At 43.5% G+C, this 23755-nt stretch overlaps 4 long non-coding RNA genes across 57 annotated transcripts; 3 read left to right on the top strand and 1 right to left on the bottom strand.

Annotated features, from left to right (window-relative positions):
- The first annotated feature begins 5290 nt into the window (after positions 1-5290).
- On the top strand, positions 5291-6183 carry LOC127923744 (uncharacterized). Of its 3 annotated transcripts, none has more exons than XR_008115256.1 (4): positions 5291-5417; positions 5489-5572; positions 5648-5797; positions 5877-6015. It is a non-coding gene; the product is annotated as an uncharacterized LOC127923744 (long non-coding RNA). The 3 variants fall into 3 exon arrangements; XR_008115255.1 differs by adding an exon at positions 6101-6183 and having other exon boundaries at positions 5307-5572; positions 5648-5717; positions 5789-5951; XR_008115254.1 differs by having other exon boundaries at positions 5307-5572.
- A 25-nt stretch (positions 6184-6208) lies between these two features.
- On the top strand, positions 6209-8317 carry LOC127923743 (uncharacterized). Of its 44 annotated transcripts, none has more exons than XR_008115208.1 (6): positions 6209-6324; positions 6500-6561; positions 6593-6778; positions 6815-7217; positions 7347-7594; positions 7706-8317. It is a non-coding gene; the product is annotated as an uncharacterized LOC127923743 (long non-coding RNA). The 44 variants fall into 44 exon arrangements; XR_008115230.1 differs by having other exon boundaries at positions 6500-6778; positions 6877-6907; positions 6970-7217; XR_008115226.1 differs by having other exon boundaries at positions 6500-6778; positions 6877-6938; positions 6970-7217.
- A 6999-nt stretch (positions 8318-15316) lies between these two features.
- LOC127923747 (uncharacterized) lies at positions 15317-23600 on the top strand. 8 transcript variants are annotated; one of them, XR_008115262.1, is made up of 3 exons: positions 15317-15740; positions 19167-19280; positions 23430-23600. It is a non-coding gene; the product is annotated as an uncharacterized LOC127923747 (long non-coding RNA). The 8 variants fall into 8 exon arrangements; XR_008115269.1 differs by lacking the exon at positions 23430-23600 and adding an exon at positions 23164-23207; XR_008115265.1 differs by lacking the exon at positions 23430-23600 and adding an exon at positions 22594-22802.
- LOC127923748 (uncharacterized) lies at positions 17993-20911 on the bottom strand. 2 transcript variants are annotated; one of them, XR_008115271.1, is made up of 3 exons: positions 20766-20911; positions 19421-19572; positions 17993-18189 (listed from the first exon to the last, which is right to left on the bottom strand). It is a non-coding gene; the product is annotated as an uncharacterized LOC127923748 (long non-coding RNA). The 2 variants fall into 2 exon arrangements; XR_008115270.1 differs by lacking the exon at positions 20766-20911 and adding an exon at positions 19991-20054.
- Positions 23601-23755: the final 155 nt, after the last annotated feature.

Genomic DNA, 23755 nt, shown 5'->3' with positions numbered 1-23755 from the left:
CTCTCTCCTCATCCCCTCTCTCCTCATCCTCTCTCTCCTCATCCTCTCTCTCCTCATCCCCTCTCCTCATCCCGCCTCTCTCCTCATCCCCCCTCTCTCCTCATGCTCTCATTCCTCATGCTCTCTCTCCTCATCCTATCTCTCTTCATCCTCTCTCTCTTCATCCTCCCTCTCCTCATCCCCTCTCTCCTCATCCCCTCTCTCCTCATCCTCTCTCTCCTCATCCTCTCTCTCCTCACCCCCTCTCTCCTCATCCTCTCTCCTCATCCCCTCTCTCCTCATCCCCTCTCTCCTCATCCTCTCTCTCCTCATCCTCTCTCTCCTCATCCTCTCTCTCCTCGTCCCCTCTCCTCTCCTCATCCTCTCTCTCCTCATCCTCTCTCTCCTCATCCCCTCTCTCTTATCCACTCTCTCCTCATCCCCTCTCCTCTCCTCATCCTCTCTCTCCTCATCCTCTCATCCCCTCACCCCATCCCTCTCCTCATCCTCTCTCTCCTCATCCCCTCTCTCCTCATCCTCTCTCTCCTCATCCCCTCTCTCCTCATCCCCTCTCTCCTCATCCTCTCTCTCTTCATCCTCTCTCTTCATCCTCCCTCCCTCATCCCCTCTCTCCTCATCCCCTCATCCCCTCTCTCCTCATCCCCTCTCTCCTCAACCCCCTCAACCCCTCTCTCTCATCCCCTCTCTCCTCATCCTCTCTCTCCTCATCCACTCTCTCCTCATCCCTCTCCTCATCCCCTCATCCCCTCATCCTCTCTCTCCTCATCCTCTCTCTCCTCACCCCCTCTCTCCTCATCCTCTCTCTCCTCATCCCCTCTCTCCTCATCCTCCTCTCCTCATCCTCCTCTCCTCATCCCCTCTCTGCTCATCCCTCTCTCTCATCCTCTGTCTCCTCACCCCCTCTCTCCTCATCCTCTCTCTCCTGTATCCCCTTGTTTCCTCATCCTCTCTAACTCCTCATCCTCCTACTAGGCTCATCCCCTTCTCCTCATCCTCTCTCCTCATCCCTACTCCCTAGACTCCCTACAGTAGGCTGTATAAGGGCCCCTGTTTCCATAGAGACCGTATATAACTACCAAGGTAGACTACCTACAGTAGGCTGTATAAGGGCCCTTGTTTCCATAGAGACCATATATAACTACCAAGGTAGACTACCTACAGTAGGCTGTATAAGGGCCCTTGTTTCCATAGAGACCGTATATAACTACCAAGGTAGACTACCTACAGTAGGCTGTATAAGGGCCCTTGTTTCCATAGAGACCATATATAACTACCAAGGTAGACTACCTACAGTAGGCTGTATAAGGGCCCTTGTTTCCATAGAGACCATATATAACTACCAAGGTAGACTACCTACAGTAGGCTGTATAAGGGCCCTTGTTTCCATAGAGACCGTATATAACTACCAAGGTAGACTACCTACAGTAGGCTGTATAAGGGCCCTTGTTTCAATAGAGACCGTATATAACTACCAAGGTAGACTACCTACAGTAGGCTGTATAAGGGCCCTTGTTTCCATAGAGACCGTATATAACTACCAAGGTAGACTACCTACAGTAGGCTGTATAAGGGCCCTTGTTTCCATAGAGACCATATATAACTACCAAGGTAGACTACCTACAGTAGGCTGTATAAGGGCCCTTGTTTCCATAGAGACCGTATATAACTACCAAGGTAGACTACCTACAGTAGGCTGTATAAGGGCCCTTGTTTCCATAGAGACCGTATATAACTACCAAGGTAGACTACCTACAGTAGGCTGTATAAGGGCCCTTGTTTCCATAGAGACCGTATATAACTACCAAGGCAGACTACCTACAGTAGGCTGTATAAGGGCCCTTGTTTCCATAGAGACCGTATATAACTACCAAGGTAGACTACCTACAGTAGGCTGTATAAGGGCCCTTGTTTCTATAGAGACCGTATATAACTACCAAGGTAGACTACCTACAGTAGGCTGTATAAGGGCCCTTGTTTCCATAGAGACCGTATATAACTACCAAGGTAGACTACCTACAGTAGGCTGTGTAAGGGCCCTTGTTTCCATAGAGACCGTATATAACTACCAAGGTAGACTACCTACAGTAGGCTGTATAAGGGCCCTTGTTTCCATAGAGACTGTATATAACTACCAAGGTAGACTACCTACAGTAGGCTGTATAAGGGCCCTTGTTTCCATAGAGACTGTATATAACTACCAAGGTAGACTACCTACAGTAGGCTGTATAAGGGCCCTTGTTTCCATAGAGACTGTATATAACTACCAAGGTAGACTACCTACAGTAGGCTGTATAAGGGCCCTTGTTTCCATAGAGACCGTATATAACTACCAAGGTAGACTACCTACAGTAGGCTGTATAAGGGCCCTTGTTTCCATAGAGACCGTATATAACTACCAAGTTAGACTACCTACAGTAGGCTGTATAAGGGCCCTTGTTTCCATAGAGACCGTATATAACTACCAAGGTAGACTACCTATACTAAGGCTGTATATTTAAACATTAAGGCCAGAGGGGCACGACACAACGCGGAGTGCCTGGTCACAGACCTTAGCCGTGGCATATGGCCAATATACCAAAGACTGATCTTAAGCACGACGCAACGCGGAGTGCCTGGTCACAGCCCTTTGCCGTGGTGTATTGGTCATATACCAAATACTGATCTTAAGCACGACACAACGCGGAGTGCCTGGTCACAGCCCTTAGCCGTGGTATATTGGTCATATACCAAAGACTGATCTTAAGCACGACACAACGCGGAGTGCCTGGTCACAGCCCTTAGCCGTGGTATATTGGTCATATACCAAAGACTGATCTTAAGCACGACACAACGCGGAGTGCCTGGTCACAGCCCTTAGCCGTGGTATGTTGGTCATATACCACAAACCCCTGAGGTTCCTTGTTGCTGTTATAAACTGGTTACCAACGTAATTAGAGCAGTAAAAAAATAAAATGTTGTCATACCTGTGGTATACTGTCTGATATACTACGGCTTTCAGCCAATCAGCACTCGAACCACCCAGTTTATAATGTAGTACATTCTCTCTCTCCTCAGCGCCACCCTGTGGCCAGACGTGCACACTGCAGCCTGGAGCTCCCGCCAGTATGTTGTCATGGTTACTGGTTAGTCTGAACACCAGGATGGATTCTGCTCTGTTCTATTCTGGGTTAGAGATTAAACCAAGACGACACAGAGACATCGTGACTGGATTAAACTCTATTTATTAACATTTACATACACACAGAGAGAGAGAGAGAGAGAGAGAGAGAGAGAGAGAGAGAGAGAGAGAGAGAGAGAGAGAGAGAGAGAGAGAGAGAGAGAGAGAGAGAGAGAGAGAGAGAGAGAGAGAGACAGAGAGAGAGAGAGAGAGAGGAAGAGAGAGGAAGAGAGGGGGAGAGAGGGAGAGAGGAAGAGAGGGAGAGAGAGAGGAAGAGAGAGGAAGAGAGAGGAAGAGAGGGGACGAGAGGGAGAGAGAGGAAGAGAGAGGAAGAGAGGAAGAGAGGGAGAGAGGGGACGAGAGGGAGAGAGAGAGAGGGAAAGAGAGGGAGAGAGAGGGAAGAGAGAGGGAGAGAGAGAAGAGAGGAAGAGAGGAGAGAGAGGGGAAGATAGAGGGAGAGAGGGAGAGAGGAAGAGAGGAGAGAGAGAGGAAGAGAGAGAGGAAGAGAGAGAGAGGAAGAGAGAGGAAGAGAGAGGAAGAGAGAGGGGGGAGAGAGGGAGAGAGGAGAGAGGACGAGAGAGGAGAGAGAGAGACGAGAGAGGGAGAGAGAGGGAGAGGGAGAGAGAGGAAGAGAGGGAGAGAAGAGAGAGGGAGAGAGAGGAGAGAGAGAGGAAGAGAGAGGAGGAAGAGAGAGAGGAAGATAGAGGGAGAGAGGGAGAGAGGGAGAGAGAGGAAGAGAAGAGAGAAGAGAGAGAGGAAGAGAGAGGAAGAGAGAAGAGAGGGAGAGAGGGAGAGAGGGGAGAGAGGGAGAGAGAGGACGAGAGAGGACGAGAGAGAGGACGAGAGAGAGACGAGAGAGGGAGAGAGAGGGAGAGGGAGAGAGAGGAAGAGAGAGGGAAAGAGAGGGAGAGAGAGGGAGAGAGAGGAAGAGAGAGGAAGAGAGAGGAAGAGAGAGGGAGAGAGGGAGAGAGGGAGAGAGAGGAAGAGAGAGGAAGAGAGAGGAAGAGAGAGGAAGAGAGAGGAAGAGAGAGGGGGAGAGAGAGAGGGAGAGGGAGAGAGAGGAAGAGAGAGGGAAAGAGAGGGAGAGAGAGGGAGAGAGAGGAAGAGAGAGGAAGAGAGAGGAAGAGAGAGGAAGAGAGAGGGAGAGAGAGGAAGAGAGAGGAAGAGAGAGGAAGAGAGAGGAAGATAGAGGGAGAGAGGGAGAGAGGAAGAGAGAGGAAGCGCTGCTGTTATGAATCTCTGATTCGGAAATCAATGTGAATATCAGGCCAATAAAGCGTTGGGACATTGATAGATGAGAGGGGGTGTCAGTCTTTCCAGTCAGGCAGTGGGGCTGGCTACTATTGGGTCCTCTTTACTCCGATGGCGTATCATATAGGCTGCTGCCGACAACGCTAGGACACCATAGGTAGCCAGGACAAACTAGAGAGAGAGGGAGAGAGACAGAGAGAGAGAGAGAGACAGAGAGAGACAGAGAGAGAGAGAGAGAGAGAGAGAGAGAGAGAGAGAGAGAGAGAGAGAGAGAGACAGAGAGAGAGACAGAGAGAGAGAGAGAGAGACAGAGAGAGAGACAGAGAGAGAGAGAGAGAGAGAGAGAGAGAGAGAGAGAGAGAGAGAGAGAGAGGGAGAGAGACAGAGAGAGAGACAGAGGGAGACAGAGAGAGAGAGAGAGAGACAGAGAGAGAGAGAGAGAGAGAGAGAGAGAGAGAGAGACAGAGAGAGACAGAGAGAGAGAGAGAGAGAGAGAGAGAGAGAGAGAGAGAGAGAGAGAGAGAGAGAGAGAGAGAGAGAGAGAGGTTATGTCAGCCTTATAATACTCATAGAGCAGCAGTGTGTGTGTCTCTCTGTGTGTCTATCTGTGTGTGTGTGTCTATGTGTGTCTATGTGTGTGTTTCTGTGTGTGTGTGTGTGTGTGTGTGTGTGTGTGTGTGTGTGTGTGTGTGTGTGTGTGTGTGTTTCTGTGTGTGTGTGTTTCTGTGTGTGTGTGTTTCTGTGTGTGTGTGTTTCTGTGTTTCTGTGTGTGTCTGTGTCTGTGTCTGTGTGTGTGTGTGTGTGTCTTACGTTGCGTCTCCCCTGTAGTGTGTAGCTGTTGAAATGTCTCCTCCATCCAGTCAGGTTAACAGTGGCTGGAGCCTCCATACCAAACAACTGTCTCTGTTACACACACAGATAGATACACAGACAGGTGAGGTTAACAGTGGCTGGAGCCTCCATACCAAACAACTGTCTCTGTTACACACACAGATAGATACACAGACAGGTGAGGTTAACAGTGGCTGGAGCCTCCATACCAAACAACTGTCTCTGTTACACACACAGATAGATACACAGACAGGTGAGGTTAACAGTGGCTGGAGCCTCCATACCAAACAACTGTCTCTGTTACACACACAGATAGATACACAGACAGGTGAGGTTAACAGTGGCTGGAGCTTCCATACCAAACAACTGTCTCTGTTACACACACAGATAGATACACAGACAGGTGAGGTTAACAGTGGCTGGAGCCTCCATACCAAACAACTGTCTCTGTTACACACACAGATAGATACACAGACAGGTGAGGTTAACAGTGGCTGGAGCCTCCATACCAAACAACTGTCTCTGTTACACACACAGATAGATACACAGACAGGTGAGGTTAACAGTGGCTGGAGCCTCCATACCAAACAACTGTCTCTGTTACACACACAGATAGATACACAGACAGACAGGTGAGGTTAACAGTGGCTGGAGCCTCCATACCAAACAACTGTCTCTGTTACACACACAGATAGATACACAGACAGGTGAGGTTAACAGTGGCTGGAGCCTCCATACCAAACAACTGTCTCTGTTACACACACAGATAGATACACAGACAGACAGGTGAGGTTAACAGTGGCTGGAGCCTCCATACCAAACAACTGTCTCTGTTACACACACAGATAGATACACAGACAGGACAATCTGAATGGACACATCTTGATGACATCACAGTGATTAGCTATGAGGGGATTCCATTAATCTGACCTGGGTGAAAGTTGATTGCAATAGGTGTGGTATTGGTTAGGGGTCGATGACAGAGGTGTGGTATTGGTTAAGGGTGTGGTATTGGTTAAGGGGTGGATGGTAGAGGTGTGGTATTGGTTAAGGGTGTGGTATTGGTTAAGGGGTGGATGGTAGAGGTGTGGTATTGGTTAAGGGTGGATGCCAGAGGTGTGGTATTGGTTAAGGGTGGATGACAGAGGTGTGGTATTGGTTAAGGGTGGATGACAGAGGTGTGGTATTGGTTAAGGGGTGGATGGTAGAGGTGTGGTATTGGTTAAGGGTGTGGTATTGGTTAAGGGGTGGATGGTAGAGGTGTGGTATTGGTTAAGGGTCGATGCCAGAGGTGTGGTATTGGTTAAGGGTGGATGACAGAGGTGTGGTATTGGTTAAGGGTGGATGACAGAGGTGTGGTATTGGTTAAGGGTGGATGGTAGAGGTGTGGTATTGGTTAAGGGTGGATGGTAGAGGTGTGGTATTGGTTAAGGGTGGATGACAGAGGTGTGGTATTGGTTAAGGGTGGATGACAGAGGTGTGGTATTGGTTAAGGGTGGATGACAGAGGTGTGGTATTGGTTAAGGGTGGATGACAGAGGTGTGGTATTGGTTAAGGGTGTGGTATTGGTTAGAGGTGTGGTATTGGTTAAGGGTGGATGACAGAGGTGTGGTATTGGTTAAGGGTCGATGACAGAGGTGTGGTATTGGTTAAGGGTGGATGACAGAGGTGTGGTATTGGTTAAGGGTGGATGACAGAGGTGTGGTATTGGTTAAGGGTGGATGGTAGAGGTGTGGTATTGGTTAAGGGTCGATGACAGAGGTGTGGTATTGGTTAAGGGTGGATGACAGAGGTGTGGTATTGGTTAAGGGTGGATGACAGAGGTGTGGTATTGGTTAAGGGTGGATGGTAGAGGTGTGGTATTGGTTAAGGGTGGATGGTAGAGGTGTGGTATTGGTTAAGGGTGGATGACAGAGGTGTGGTATTGGTTAAGGGTGGATGACAGAGGTGTGGTATTGGTTAAGGGTGGATGACAGAGGTGTGGTATTGGTTAAGGGTGGATGGCAGAGGTGTGGTATTGGTTAAGGGTGGATGACAGAGGTGTGGTATTGGTTAAGGGTGTGTTATTGGGTAGAGGTGTGGTATTGGTTATGGGTGGATGACAGAGGTGTGGTATTGGTTAAGGGTGGATGACAGAGGTGTGGTATTGGTTAAGGGTGGATGACAGAGGTGTGGTATTGGTTAAGGGTGGATGACAGAGGTGTGGTATTGGTTAAGGGTGGATGGTAGAGGTGTGGTATTGGTTAAGGGTGGATGGTAGAGGTGTGGTATTGGTTAAGGGTGGATGACAGAGGTGTGGTATTGGTTAAGGGTCGATGACAGAGGTGTGGTATTGGTTAAGGGTGGATGACAGAGGTGTGGTATTGGTTAAGGGTGTGGTATTGGTTAAGGGTGGATGACAGAGGTGTGGTATTGGTTAAGGGTGTGTGGTAGAGGTGTGGTATTGGTTAAGGGTGGATGACAGAGGTGTGGTATTGGTTAAGGGTCGATGACAGAGGTGTGGTATTGGTTAAGGGTGGATGACAGAGGTGTGGTATTGGTTAAGGGTGGATGGTAGAGGTGTGGTATTGGTTAAGGGTGGATGACAGAGGTGTGGTATTGGTTAAGGGTGGATTGTAGAGGTGTGGTATTGGTTAAGGGTCGATGGTAGAGGTGTGGTATTGGTTAAGGGTCGATGGTAGAGGTGTGGTATTGAATAAGGGTGTGGTATTGGTTAAGGCTGTGGTATTGGTTCAGGGTGTGGTATTGGTTAAGGGTGTGGTATTGGTTCAGGGTGTGGTATTGGTTCAGGGTGTGGTATTGGATAAGGGTGTGGTATTGGTTAAGGGTGTGGTATTGGTTAAGGGTGTGGTATTGGTTCAGGGTGTGGTATTGGTTAAGGGTGTGGTATTGGTTAAGGGTGTGGTATTGAATAAGGGTGTGGTATTGAATAGGGGTGTGGTATTGGTTAAGGGTGTGGTATTGGTTCAGGGTGTGGTATTGGTTCAGGGTGTGGTATTGGTTCAGGGTGTGGTATTGGTTAAGGGTGTGGTATTGGTTCAGGGTGTGGTATTGAATAAGGGTGTGGTATTGGTTCAGGGTGTGGTATTGGTTCAGGTGTGGTATTGAATAAGGATGTGGTATTGGTTCAGGGTGTGGTATTGGTTCAGGGGTGTGGTATTGGTTCAGGGTGTGGTATTGAATAGGGGTGTGGTATTGAATAAGGGTGTGGTATTGGTTCAGGGTGTGGTATTGAATAGGGGTGTGGTATTGGTTAAGGGTGTGGTATTGGTTCAGGGTGTGGTATTGGTTAAGGGTGTGGTATTGGTTAAGGTTGTGGTATTGAATAAGGGTGTGGTATTGAATAAGGGTCGATGGTAGAGGTGTGGTATTGGTTCAGGGTGTGGTATTGGTTAAGGGTGTGGTATTGGTTAAGGGTGTGGTATTGGTTAAGGGTGTGGTATTGAATAGGGGTGTGGTATTGGTTAAGGGTGTGGTATTGAATAAGGGTGTGGTATTGAATAAGGGTGTGGTATTGGTTAAGGGTGTGGTATTGGTTAAGGGTGTGGTATTGGTTAAGGGTGTGGTATTGGTTAAGGGTGTGGTATTGAATAAGGGTGTGGTATTGGTTAAGGGTGTGGTATTGGTTAAGGGTGTGGTATTGAATAAGGGTGTGGTATTGGTTAAGGGTGTGGTATTGGTTAAGGGTGTGGTATTGGTTAAGGGTGTGGTATTGGTTAAGGGTGTGGTATTGAATAAGGGTGTGGTATTGGTTAAGGGTGTGGTATTGGTTAAGGGTGTGGTATTGGTTAAGGGTGTGGTATTGGTTCAGGGTGTGGTATTGGTTCAGGGTGTGGTATTGGTTAAGGGTGTGGTATTGGTTCAGGGTGTGGTATTGGTTAAGGGTGTGGTATTGAATAAGGGTGTGGTATTGGTTAAGGGTGTGGTATTGAATAAGGGTGTGGTATTGGTTAAGGGTGTGGTATTGGTTAAGGGTGTGGTATTGGTTAAGGGTGTGGTATTGGTTAAGGGTGTGGTATTGGTTCAGGGTGTGGTATTGGTTCAGGGTGTGGTATTGGTTAAGGGTGTGGTATTGGTTAAGGGTGTGGTATTGGTTAAGGGTGTGGTATTGGTTAAGGGTGTGGTATTGGTTAAGGGTGTGGTATTGGTTAAGGGTGTGGTATTGGTTAAGGGTGTGGTATTGGTTAAGGGTGTGGTATTGAATAAGGGTGTGGTATTGAATAAGGGTGTGGTATTGGTTAAGGGTGTGGTATTGGTTAAGGGTGTGGTATTGAATAAGGGTGTGGTATTGAATAAGGGTGTGGTATTGAATAAGGGTGTGGTATTGAATAAGGGTGTGGTATTGGTTAAGGGTGTGGTATTGGTTAAGGGTGTGGTATTGAATAAGGGTGTGGTATTGGATAAGGGTGTGGTATTGAATAAGGGTGTGGTATTGGTTAAGGGTGTGGTATTGAATAAGGGTGTGGTATTGAATAAGGGTGTGGTATTGGTTAAGGGTGTGGTATTGGTTAAGGGTGTGGTATTGGTTAAGGGTGTGGTATTGAATAAGGGTGTGGTATTGGTTAAGGGTGTGGTATTGGTTAAGGGTGTGGTATTGGTTAAGGGTGTGGTATTGAATAAGGGTGTGGTATTGAATAAGGGTGTGGTATTGAATAAGGGTGTGGTATTGGTTCAGGGTGTGGTATTGGTTAAGGGTGTGGTATTGGTTAAGGGTGTGGTATTGAATAAGGGTGTGGTATTGGTTAAGGGTGTGGTATTGGTTCAGGGTGTGGTATTGGTTAAGGGTGTGGTATTGAATAAGGGTGTGGTATTGAATAAGGGTGTGGTATTGGTTCAGGGTGTGGTATTGGTTAAGGGTTTGGTATTGGTTAAGCGTGTGGTATTGAATAAGGGTGTGGTATTGAATAGGGGTGTGGTATTGAATAAGGGTGTGGTATTGAATAGGGGTGTGGTATTGAATAAGGGTGTGGTATTGAATAAGGGTGTGGTATTGGTTAAGGGTGTGGTATTGGTTAAGGGTGTGGTATTGGTTAAGGGTGTGGTATTGGTTAAGGGTGTGGTATTGGTTCAGGGTGTGGTATTGGTTAAGGGTGTGGTATTGAATAAGGGTGTGGTATTGAATAAGGGTGTGGTATTGGTTAAGGGTGTGGTATTGGTTAAGGGTGTGGTATTGGTTCAGGGTGTGGTATTGGTTAAGGGTGTGGTATTGGTTAAGGGTGTGGTATTGAATAAGGGTGTGGTATTGAATAAGGGTGTGGTATTGGTTAAGGGTGTGGTATTGGTTAAGGGTGTGGTATTGGTTAAGGGTGTGGTATTGGTTAAGGGTGTGGTATTGAATAAGGGTGTGGTATTGGTTAAGGGTGTGGTATTGAATAAGGGTGTGGTATTGAATAAGGGTGTGGTATTGAATAAGGGTGTGGTATTGAATAAGGGTGTGGTATTGAATAAGGGTGTGGTATTGAATAAGGGTGTGGTATTGAATAAGGGTGTGGTATTGAATAGGGGTGTGGTATTGGTTAAGGGTGTGGTATTGGTTAAGGGTGTGGTATTGAATAAGGGTGTGGTATTGAATAAGGGTGTGGTATTGGTTAAGGGTGTGGTATTGAATAAGGGTGTGGTATTGAATAAGGGTGTGGTATTGAATAAGGGTGTGGTATTGGTTAAGGGTCGATGGTAGAGGTGTGGTATTGATTCAGGGTGTGGTATTGGTTAGGGGTGTGGTATTGGTTAAGGGTGTGGTATTGGTTAAGGGTGTGGTATTGAATAAGGGTGTGGTATTGAATAAGGGTGTGGTATTGGTTAAGAGTGTGGTATTGGTTAAGGGTGTGGTATTGAATAAGGGTGTGGTATTGGTTAAGGGTGTGGTATTGAATAAGGGTGTGGTATTGAATATGGGTGTGGTATTGAATAAGGGTGTGGTATTGGTTCAGGGTGTGGTATTGGTTCAGGGTGTGGTATTGGTTAAGGGTGTGGTATTGGTTAAGGGTGTGGTATTGGTTAAGGGTGTGGTATTGGTTAGGGGTGTGGTATTGGTTAGGGGTGTGGTATTGGTTAAGGGTGTGGTATTGGTTAAGGGTGTGGTATTGGTTAAGGGTGTGGTATTGAATAAGGGTGTGGTATTGGTTAGGGGTGTGGTATTGGTTAAGGGTGTGGTATTGGTTCAGGGTGTGGTATTGGTTAGGGGTGTGGTATTGGTTCAGGGTGTGGTATTGGTTAGGGGTGTGGTATTGAATAAGGGTGTGGTATTGAATAAGGGTGTGGTATTGAATAAGGGTGTGGTATTGGTTAAGGGTGTGGTATTGGTTAAGGGTGTGGTATTGGTTCAGGGTGTGGTATTGGTTAAGGGTGTGGTATTGGTTAAGGGTGTGGTATTGAATAAGGGTGTGGTATTGAATAAGGGTGTGGTATTGGTTAAGGGTGTGGTATTGGTTAAGGGTGTGGTATTGAATAAGGGTGTGGTATTGGTTAAGGGTGTGGTATTGGTTCAGGGTGTGGTATTGAATAAGGGTGTGGTATTGAATAAGGGTGTGGTATTGGTTAAGGGTGTGGTATTGAATAAGGGTGTGGTATTGGTTAAGGGTGTGGTATTGGTTAAGGGTGTGGTATTGGTTCAGGGTGTGGTATTGAATAAGGGTGTGGTATTGGTTAAGGGTGTGGTATTGGTTAAGGGTGTGGTATTGGTTAAGGGTGTGGTATTGGTTAAGGGTGTGGTATTGGTTCAGGGTGTGGTATTGGTTAAGGGTGTGGTATTGGTTCAGGGTGTGGTATTGGTTAAGGGTGTGGTATTGGTTAAGGGTGTGGTATTGGTTCAGGGTGTGGTATTGGTTAAGGGTGTGGTATTGGTTCAGGGTGTGGTATTGGTTAAGGGTGTGGTATTGGTTCAGGGTGTGGTATTGGTTCAGGGTGTGGTATTGGTTCAGGGTGTGGTATTGGTTCAGGGTGTGGTACTGGTTAAGGGTGTGGTATTGAATAAGGGTGTGGTATTGGTTCAGGGTGTGGTATTGGTTCAGGGTGTGGTATTGGTTCAGGGTGTGGTACTGGTTCAGGGTGTGGTATTGAATAAGGGTGTGGTATTGGTTCAGGGTGTGGTATTGGTTCAGGGTGTGGTATTGGTTCAGGGTGTGGTACTGGTTCAGGGTGTGGTATTGAATAAGGGTGTGGTATTGGTTCAGGGTGTGGTATTGAATAAGGGTGTGGTATTGGTTAAGGGTGTGGTATTGAATAAGGGTGTGGTACTGGTTAAGGGTGTGGTATTGGTTCAGGGTGTGGTATTGAATAAGGGTGTGGTATTGAATAAGGGTGTGGTACTGGTTAAGGGTGTGGTATTGGTTCAGGGTGTGGTATTGGTTAAGGTTGTGGTATTGAATAAGAACGTCTCATTTTCCAGACGCAAAAAAAACGCTTTATTTTCTCACAAATGTGTTTACATCCCTGTCAGTGAGCATTTATCCCGAGACAAGATAATCCATCCACCTGACAGCTGTGGTATATCAACAAGCTGATGAAACAGCACGATCATTACCCAGGTTCATCTGGTGCAGTTGACAACAATAGATGTCTCAAGTTGAAGGAACGAGCAATTGGCACCATGACTACAGGAATGTCCACCGGAGCTGTTGCCAGAGAATTTGATGTTCATATTTTTTATATTTTTTTTTACAAATAAAGCGCCTCCAATCTCGTTACAACCGGCCTCACAACCACGCCAGGACATAGAAATTGTTGCGTTTATATTTTTTGTTCAGTATATCTTGCCGTTTTATGGCTTGGGTGTAGAAGCTGTTCATTCCAGACTTGGTGTGTAGAGAAGAGGGGGGGGGGGGTCACTCGGTTTACCGACCTTCACCTCGGTGATCAGATGACCGAAGCTCGTGAGCGGGATCCGCGTCTTTACCGGGGAAGTTGGCATGTCTGAGGAAACGGTTCACAACAAGATAACACTATTGGCTGAATGTTAGGTTCACGTCGAGTTCACAAGCCTGCTACAACACATGCAAATAACCAACAGACGTTTCAAACCAGACAACAGTAATACAATCAACACAGACTCAAACCACAATATACTCACCGTAACGGCTCGGTAAGGACACACCGTTCTCCGTGCACATTGTTTTCCTATGGAACCTTTCTTCCGGTTTCATTTGATTGACAGTGGATGTACCCAGTCAGACTTTATCATTCAAAATCCCATCCAATGACAGTTACACAAGCGGCAATGTCGGATCCCAGCGTGTCTTCTCCCAAACAGCCAGCAGGTGGCGCCAGAAACACTCAGTTGAACAGAAAGCCGACAAATGATGCAGACATTTATTTCTAAAGGCCTTTATTGGCGTGGGACACATGTTTACGTTCCCAAAGCAAGTTAAATAAACAGACATTAACAGTAAACATTACACACCTACTGTATATAGTCTCACTACTGTATGTAGCCTCTCTACTGTATATAGTCTCTCTACTGTATATAGTCTTTCTACTGTATATAGCCTCTCTACTGTATATAGTCTCTCTACTGTATATAGTCTCTCTACTGTATATAGTCTTTCTACTGTATATAGCCTCTCTACTGTATATAGTCTCTCTACTGTATATAGCCTCTCTACTGTATATAGACTCTACTGTATATAGCCTCTCTACTGTATAGAGCCTCACTACTGTATAGAGCCTCACTACTGTATATAGCCTCTCTACTGTATATAGCCTCACTACTGTATATAGACTCTACTGTATAGAGCCTCTCTACTGTATATAGCCTCACTACTGTATATAGACTCTCTACTGTATATAGACTCTACTGTATAGAGCCTCTCTACTGTATATAGCCTCTCTACTGTATCGAGCCTCACTACTGTATATAGACTCTCTACTGTATATAGCCTCTCTACTGTATATAGCCTCTCTACTGTATATAGCCTCTCTACTGTATATAACCTCTCTACTGTATAGAGCCTCTCTACTGTATATAGCCTGTCTACTGTATATAGCCTCTCTACTGTATATAACCTCTCTACTGTATATAGCCTCTCTACTGTATATAGCCTCTCTACTGTATATAGCATCTCTACTGTATATAGACTCTACTGTATAGAGCCTCTCTACTGTATATAGCCTCTCTACTGTATCGAGCCTCACTACTGTATGTAGCCTCTCTACTGTATATAGCCTCTCTACTGTATATAGCCTCTCTACTGTATATAGCCTCTCTACTGTATATAACCTCTCTACTGTATATAGCCTCTCTACTGTATGTAGCCTCTCTACTGTATATAGCCTCTCTACTGTATATAGCCTCTACTGTATACAGCCTCACTAAAGTATATAGACTACTGTATATAGCCTCAATACTGTATGTAGCCTCTCTACTGTATATAGCCTCTCTACTGTATATAGTCTCTACTGTATATAGCCCCTCTACTGTATATAGCCCCTCTACTGTATATAGCCCCTCTACTGTATATAGCCTCTCTACTGTATATAGCCTCTCTACTGTATATAGCCTCCACATTTCACTGTGAGGTCTACTACACCTGTTGTATTCAACATTTCACTGTGAGGTCTACTACACCTGTTGTATTCAGCATTTCACTGTAAGGTCTACTACACCTGTTGTATTCAACATTTCACTGTAAGGTCTACTACACCTGTTGTATTCAACATTTCACTGTAAGGTCTACTACACCTGTTGTATTCAACATTTCACTGTAAGGTCTACTACACCTGTTGTATTCAACATTTCACTGTAAGGTCTACTACACCTGTTGTATTCAACATTTCACTGTAAGGTCTACTACACCTGTTGTATTCAACATTTCACTGTAAGGTCTACTACACCTGTTGTATTCAACATTTCACTGTGAGGTCTACTACACCTGTTGTATTCAGCATTTCACTGTAAGGTCTACTACACCTGTTGTATTCAACATTTCACTGTAAGGTCTACTACACCTGTTGTATTCAACATTTCACTGTAAGGTCTACTACACCTGTTGTATTCAACATTTCACTGTGAGGTCTACTACACCTGTTGTATTCATCATTTCACTGTGAGGTCTACTACACCTGTTGTATTCAGCATTTCACTGTAATGTCTACTACACCTGTTGTATTCAGCATTTCACTGTGAGGTCTACTACACCTGTTGTATTCAACATTTCACTGTAAGGTCTACTACACCTGTTGTATTCAACATTTCACTGTAAGGTCTACTACACCTGTTGTATTCAACATTTCACTGTGAGGTCTACTACACCTGTTGTATTCAACATTTCACTGTGAGGTCTACTACACCTGTTGTATTCAGCATTTCACTGTGAGGTCTAATACACCTGTTGTATTCAACATTTCACTGTAAGGTCTACTACACCTGTTGTATTCAGCATTTCACTGTGAGGTCTACTACACCTGTTGTATTCAGCATTTCACTGTGAGGTCTACTACACCTGTTGTATTCAGCATTTCACTGTGAGGTCTACTACACCTGTTGTATTCATCATTTCACTGTAAGGTCTACTACATCTGTTGTATTCAGCATTTCACTGTGAGGTCTACTACACCTGTTGTATTCAGCATTTTACTGTGAGGTCTACTACACCTGTTGTATTCAGCATTTCACTGTGAGGTCTACTACACCTGTTGTATTCAGCATTCCACTGTAAGGTCTACTACATCTGTTGTATTCAGCATTTCACTGTGAGGTCTACTACACCTGTTGTATTCAGCATTTTACTGTAAGGTCTAAATGTAAATGTCTACCTACACCTGTTGTATTCAGCATTTCACTGTAAGGTCTACTACACCTGTTGTATTCAGCATTTCACTGTAAGGTCTACTACACCTGTTGTATTCAACATTTCACTGTAAGGTCTACTACACCTGTTGTATTCAGCATTTCACTGTGAGGTCTACTACACCTGTTGTATTCAGCATTTTACTGTAAGGTCTAAATGTAAATGTCTACCTACACCTGTTGTATTCAGCATTTCACTGTAAGGTCTACTACACCTGTTGTATTCAGCATTTCACTGTAAGGTCTACTACACCTGTTGTATTCAGAATTTCACTGTAAGGTCTACTACACCTGTTGTATTCAGCATTTCACTGTGAGTCTACTACACCTGTTGTATTCAACATTTCACTGTGAGGTCTACTACACCTGTTGTATTCAACATTTCACTGTAAGGTCTACTACACCTGTTGTATTCAACATTTCACTGTAAGGTCTACTACACCTGTTGTATTCAGCATTTCACTGTAAGGTCTACTACACCTGTTGTATTCAGCATTTCACTGTAATGTCTACTACACCTGTTGTATTCAGCATTTCACTGTGAGGTCTACTACACCTGTTGTATTCAACATTTCACTGTGAGGTCTACTACACCTGTTGTATTCAACATTTCACTGTAAGGTCTACTACACCTGTTGTATTCATCATTTCACTGTGAGGTCTACTACACCTGTTGTATTCAGCATTTCACTGTGAGGTCTACTACACCTGTTGTATTCAACATTTCACTGTGAGGTCTACTACACCTGTTGTATTCAACATTTCACTGTAAGGTCTACTACACCTGTTGTATTCAACATTTCACTGTAAGGTCTACTACACCTGTTGTATTCAGCATTTCACTGTAATGTCTACTACACCTGTTGTATTCAGCATTTCACTGTGAGGTCTACTACACCTGTTGTATTCAACATTTCACTGTAAGGTCTACTACACCTGTTGTATTCAACATTTCACTGTAAGGTCTACTACACCTGTTGTATTCAACATTTCACTGTGAGGTCTACTACACCTGTTGTATTCAACATTTCACTGTGAGGTCTAATACACCTGTTGTATTCAACATTTCACTGTAAGGTCTACTACACCTGTTGTATTCAGCATTTTACTGTAAGGTCTACTACACCTGTTGTATTCAGCATTTCACTGTGAGGTCTACTACACCTGTTGTATTCAGCATTTCACTGTGAGGTCTACTACACCTGTTGTATTCATCATTTCACTGTGAGGTCTACTACACCTGTTGTATTCAGCATTTCACTGTAAGGTCTACTACACCTGTTGTATTCAACATTTCACTGTGAGGTCTACTACACCTGTTGTATTCAACATTTCACTGTGAGGTCTAATACACCTGTTGTATTCAACATTTCACTGTAAGGTCTACTACACCTGTTGTATTCAGCATTTTACTGTAAGGTCTACTACACCTGTTGTATTCAGCATTTCACTGTGAGGTCTACTACACCTGTTGTATTCAGCATTTCACTGTGAGGTCTACTACACCTGTTGTATTCAGCATTTCACTGTGAGGTCTACTACACCTGTTGTATTCAGCATTTCACTGTGAGGTCTACTACACCTGTTGTATTCATCATTTCACTGTAAGGTCTACTACATCTGTTGTATTCAGCATTTCACTGTGAGGTCTACTACACCTGTTGTATTCAGCATTTCACTGTGAGGTCTACTACACCTGTTGTATTCAGCATTTCACTGTAAGGTCTACTACACCTGTTGTATTCAGCATTTCACTGTGAGGTCTACTACACCTGTTGTATTCAGCATTTTACTGTGAGGTCTACTACACCTGTTGTATTCAGCATTTCACTGTGAGGTCTACTACACCTGTTGTATTCATCATTTCACTGTAAGGTCTACTACATCTGTTGTATTCAGCATTTCACTGTGAGGTCTACTACACCTGTTGTATTCAGCATTTTACTGTAAGGTCTAAATGTAAATGTCTACCTACACCTGTTGTATTCAGCATTTCACTGTAAGGTCTACTACACCTGTTGTATTCAGCATTTCACTGTAAGGTCTACTACACCTGTTGTATTCAACATTTCACTGTAAGGTCTACTACACCTGTTGTATTCAGCATTTCACTGTAAGGTCTACTACACCTGTTGTATTCAGCATTTCACTGTAAGGTCTACTACACCTGTTGTTGTCAGAATTTCACTGTAAGGTCTACTACACCTGTTGTATTCAGCATTCCACTGTGAGGTCTACTACACCTGTTGTATTCAGCATTTCACTGTAAGGTCTACTACACCTGTTGTATTCAGAATTTCACTGTAAGGTCTACTACACCTGTTGTATTCAGCATTTCACTGTGAGGTCTACTACACCTGTTGTATTCAACATTTCACTGTGAGGTCTACTACACCTGTTGTATTCAACATTTCACTGTAAGGTCTACTACACCTGTTGTATTCAACATTTCACTGTAAGGTCTACTACACCTGTTGTATTCAGCATTTCACTGTAATGTCTACTACACCTGTTGTATTCAGCATTTCACTGTGAGGTCTACTACACCTGTTGTATTCAACATTTCACTGTGAGGTCTACTACACCTGTTGTATTCAACATTTCACTGTAAGGTCTACTACACCTGTTGTATTCAACATTTCACTGTAAGGTCTACTACACCTGTTGTATTCAGCATTTCACTGTAATGTCTACTACACCTGTTGTATTCAGCATTTCACTGTGAGGTCTACTACACCTGTTGTATTCAACATTTCACTGTGAGGTCTACTACACCTGTTGTATTCAACATTTCACTGTAAGGTCTACTACACCTGTTGTATTCAACATTTCACTGTAAGGTCTACTACACCTGTTGTATTCAGCATTTCACTGTAAGGTCTACTACACCTGTTGTATTCAGCATTTCACTGTGAGGTCTACTACACCTGTTGTATTCAACATTTCACTGTAAGGTCTACTACACCTGTTGTATTCAACATTTCACTGTAAGGTCTACTACACCTGTTGTATTCAACATTTCACTGTAAGGTCTACTACACCTGTTGTATTCAACATTTCACTGTGAGGTCTACTACACCTGTTGTATTCAACATTTCACTGTGAGGTCTAATACACCTGTTGTATTCAACATTTCACTGTAAGGTCTACTACACCTGTTGTATTCAGCATTTCACTGTGAGGTCTACTACACCTGTTGTATTCAGCATTTCACTGTGAGGTCTACTACACCTGTTGTATTCATCATTTCACTGTAAGGTCTACTACATCTGTTGTATTCAGCATTTCACTGTGAGGTCTACTACACCTGTTGTATTCAGCATTTTACTGTAAGGTCTAAATGTAAATGTCTACCTACACCTGTTGTATTCAGCATTTCACTGTAAGGTCTACTACACCTGTTGTATTCAGCATTTCACTGTAAGGTCTACTACACCTGTTGTATTCAACATTTCACTGTAAGGTCTACTACACCTGTTGTATTCAGCATTTCACTGTAAGGTCTACTACACCTGTTGTATTCAGCATTTCACTGTAAGGTCTACTACACCTGTTGTTGTCAGAATTTCACTGTAAGGTCTACTACACCTGTTGTATTCAGCATTCCACTGTGAGGTCTACTACACCTGTTGTATTCAGCATTTCACTGTAAGGTCTACTACACCTGTTGTATTCGGAATTTCACTGTAAGGTCTACTACACCTGTTGTATTCAGCATTTCACTGTAAGGTCTACTACACCTGTTGTATTCAGCATTTCACTGTAAGGTCTACTACACATGTTGTATTCAACATTTCACTGTAAGGTCTACTACACCTGTTGTATTCAACATTTCACTGTACGGTCTACTACACCTGTTGTATTCGGCATTTCACTGTAAGGTGTACTACACCTGTTGTATTCAGAATTTCACTGTGAGGTCTACTACACCTGTTGTATTCAACATTTCCCTGTAAGGTCTACTACACCTGTTGTATTCAGCATTTCACTGTAAGGTCTACTACACCTGTTGTATTCAACATTTCACTGTAAGGTCTACTACACCTGTTGTATTCAGCATTTCACTGTAATGTCTACTACACCTGTTGTATTCAGCATTTCACTGTGAGGTCTACTACACCTGTTGTATTCAACATTTCACTGTAAGGTCTACTACACCTGTTGTATTCAACATTTCACTGTAAGGTCTACTACACCTGTTGTATTCAACATTTCACTGTGAGGTCTACTACACCTGTTGTATTCAACATTTCACTGTGAGGTCTAATACACCTGTTGTATTCAACATTTCACTGTAAGGTCTACTACACCTGTTGTATTCAGCATTTCACTGTGAGGTCTACTACACCTGTTGTATTCAGCATTTCACTGTGAGGTCTACTACACCTGTTGTATTCAGCATTTCACTGTGAGGTCTACTACACCTGTTGTATTCATCATTTCACTGTAAGGTCTACTACATCTGTTGTATTCAGCATTTCACTGTGAGGTCTACTACACCTGTTGTATTCAGCATTTTACTGTGAGGTCTACTACACCTGTTGTATTCAGCATTTCACTGTGAGGTCTACTACACCTGTTGTATTCATCATTTCACTGTAAGGTCTACTACATCTGTTGTATTCAGCATTTCACTGTGAGGTCTACTACACCTGTTGTATTCAGCATTTTACTGTAAGGTCTAAATGTAAATGTCTACCTACACCTGTTGTATTCAGCATTTCACTGTAAGGTCTACTACACCTGTTGTATTCAGCATTTCACTGTAAGGTCTACTACACCTGTTGTATTCAACATTTCACTGTAAGGTCTACTACACCTGTTGTATTCAGCATTTCACTGTAAGGTCTACTACACCTGTTGTATTCAGCATTTCACTGTAAGGTCTACTACACCTGTTGTTGTCAGAATTTCACTGTAAGGTCTACTACACCTGTTGTATTCAGCATTCCACTGTGAGGTCTACTACACCTGTTGTATTCAGCATTTCACTGTAAGGTCTACTACACCTGTTGTATTCGGCATTTCACTGTAAGGTCTACTACACCTGTTGTATTCAGCATTTCACTGTGAGGTCTACTACACCTGTTGTATTCAACATTTCACTGTGAGGTCTACTACACCTGTTGTATTCAACATTTCACTGTAAGGTCTACTACACCTGTTGTATTCAACATTTCACTGTAAGGTCTACTACACCTGTTGTATTCAGCATTTCACTGTAATGTCTACTACACCTGTTGTATTCAGCATTTCACTGTGAGGTCTACTACACCTGTTGTATTCAACATTTCACTGTGAGGTCTACTACACCTGTTGTATTCAACATTTCACTGTAAGGTCTACTACACCTGTTGTATTCAACATTTCACTGTAAGGTCTACTACACCTGTTGTATTCACCATTTCACTGTGAGGTCTACTACACCTGTTGTATTCAGCATTTCACTGTGAGGTCTACTACACCTGTTGTATTCAACATTTCACTGTGAGGTCTACTACACCTGTTGTATTCAACATTTCACTGTAAGGTCTACTACACCTGTTGTATTCAACATTTCACTGTAAGGTCTACTACACCTGTTGTATTCAGCATTTCACTGTAATGTCTACTACACCTGTTGTATTCAGCATTTCACTGTGAGGTCTACTACACCTGTTGTATTCAACATTTCACTGTAAGGTCTACTACACCTGTTGTATTCAACATTTCACTGTAAGGTCTACTACACCTGTTGTATTCAACATTTCACTGTGAGGTCTACTACACCTGTTGTATTCAACATTTCACTGTGAGGTCTAATACACCTGTTGTATTCAACATTTCACTGTAAGGTCTACTACACCTGTTGTATTCAGCATTTCACTGTGAGGTCTACTACACCTGTTGTATTCAGCATTTCACTGTGAGGTCTACTACACCTGTTGTATTCAGCATTTCACTGTGAGGTCTACTACACCTGTTGTATTCATCATTTCACTGTAAGGTCTACTACATCTGTTGTATTCAGCATTTCACTGTGAGGTCTACTACACCTGTTGTATTCAGCATTTTACTGTGAGGTCTACTACACCTGTTGTATTCAGCATTTCACTGTGAGGTCTACTACACCTGTTGTATTCATCATTTCACTGTAAGGTCTACTACATCTGTTGTATTCAGCATTTCACTGTGAGGTCTACTACACCTGTTGTATTCAGCATTTTACTGTAAGGTCTAAATGTAAATGTCTACCTACACCTGTTGTATTCAGCATTTCACTGTAAGGTCTACTACACCTGTTGTATTCAGCATTTCACTGTAAGGTCTACTACACCTGTTGTATTCAACATTTCACTGTAAGGTCTACTACACCTGTTGTATTCAGCATTTCACTGTAAGGTCTACTACACCTGTTGTATTCAGCATTTCACTGTAAGGTCTACTACACCTGTTGTTGTCAGAATTTCACTGTAAGGTCTACTACACCTGTTGTATTCAGCATTCCACTGTGAGGTCTACTACACCTGTTGTATTCAGCATTTCACTGTAAGGTCTACTACACCTGTTGTATTCGGAATTTCACTGTAAGGTCTACTACACCTGTTGTATTCAGCATTTCACTGTGAGGTCTACTACACCTGTTGTATTCAACATTTCACTGTGAGGTCTACTACACCTGTTGTATTCAACATTTCACTGTAAGGTCTACTACACCTGTTGTATTCAACATTTCACTGTAAGGTCTACTACACCTGTTGTATTCAGCATTTCACTGTAATGTCTACTACACCTGTTGTATTCAGCATTTCACTGTGAGGTCTACTACACCTGTTGTATTCAACATTTCACTGTGAGGTCTACTACACCTGTTGTATTCAACATTTCACTGTAAGGTCTACTACACCTGTTGTATTCAACATTTCACTGTAAGGTCTACTACACCTGTTGTATTCAGCATTTCACTGTAATGTCTACTACACCTGTTGTATTCAGCATTTCACTGTGAGGTCTACTACACCTGTTGTATTCAACATTTCACTGTGAGGTCTACTACACCTGTTGTATTCAACATTTCACTGTAAGGTCTACTACACCTGTTGTATTCAACATTTCACTGTAAGGTCTACTACACCTGTTGTATTCAGCATTTCACTGTAAGGTCTACTACACCTGTTGTATTCAGCATTTCACTGTGAGGTCTACTACACCTGTTGTATTCAACATTTCACTGTAAGGTCTACTACACCTGTTGTATTCAACATTTCACTGTAAGGTCTACTACACCTGTTGTATTCAACATTTCACTGTAAGGTCTACTACACCTGTTGTATTCAACATTTCACTGTGAGGTCTACTACACCTGTTGTATTCAACATTTCACTGTGAGGTCTAATACACCTGTTGTATTCAACATTTCACTGTAAGGTCTACTACACCTGTTGTATTCAGCATTTCACTGTGAGGTCTACTACACCTGTTGTATTCAGCATTTCACTGTGAGGTCTACTACACCTGTTGTATTCATCATTTCACTGTAAGGTCTACTACATCTGTTGTATTCAGCATTTCACTGTGAGGTCTACTACACCTGTTGTATTCAGCATTTTACTGTAAGGTCTAAATGTAAATGTCTACCTACACCTGTTGTATTCAGCATTTCACTGTAAGGTCTACTACACCTGTTGTATTCAGCATTTCACTGTAAGGTCTACTACACCTGTTGTATTCAACATTTCACTGTAAGGTCTACT

Source organism: Oncorhynchus keta, unplaced genomic scaffold, assembly GCF_023373465.1.
Source record: "Oncorhynchus keta strain PuntledgeMale-10-30-2019 unplaced genomic scaffold, Oket_V2 Un_contig_3171_pilon_pilon, whole genome shotgun sequence".
NCBI lineage: Eukaryota > Metazoa > Chordata > Actinopteri > Salmoniformes > Salmonidae > Oncorhynchus > Oncorhynchus keta.
Note: the sequence above shows the minus strand (reverse complement) of the source record. Positions and strands in the feature narration are given on the sequence as shown.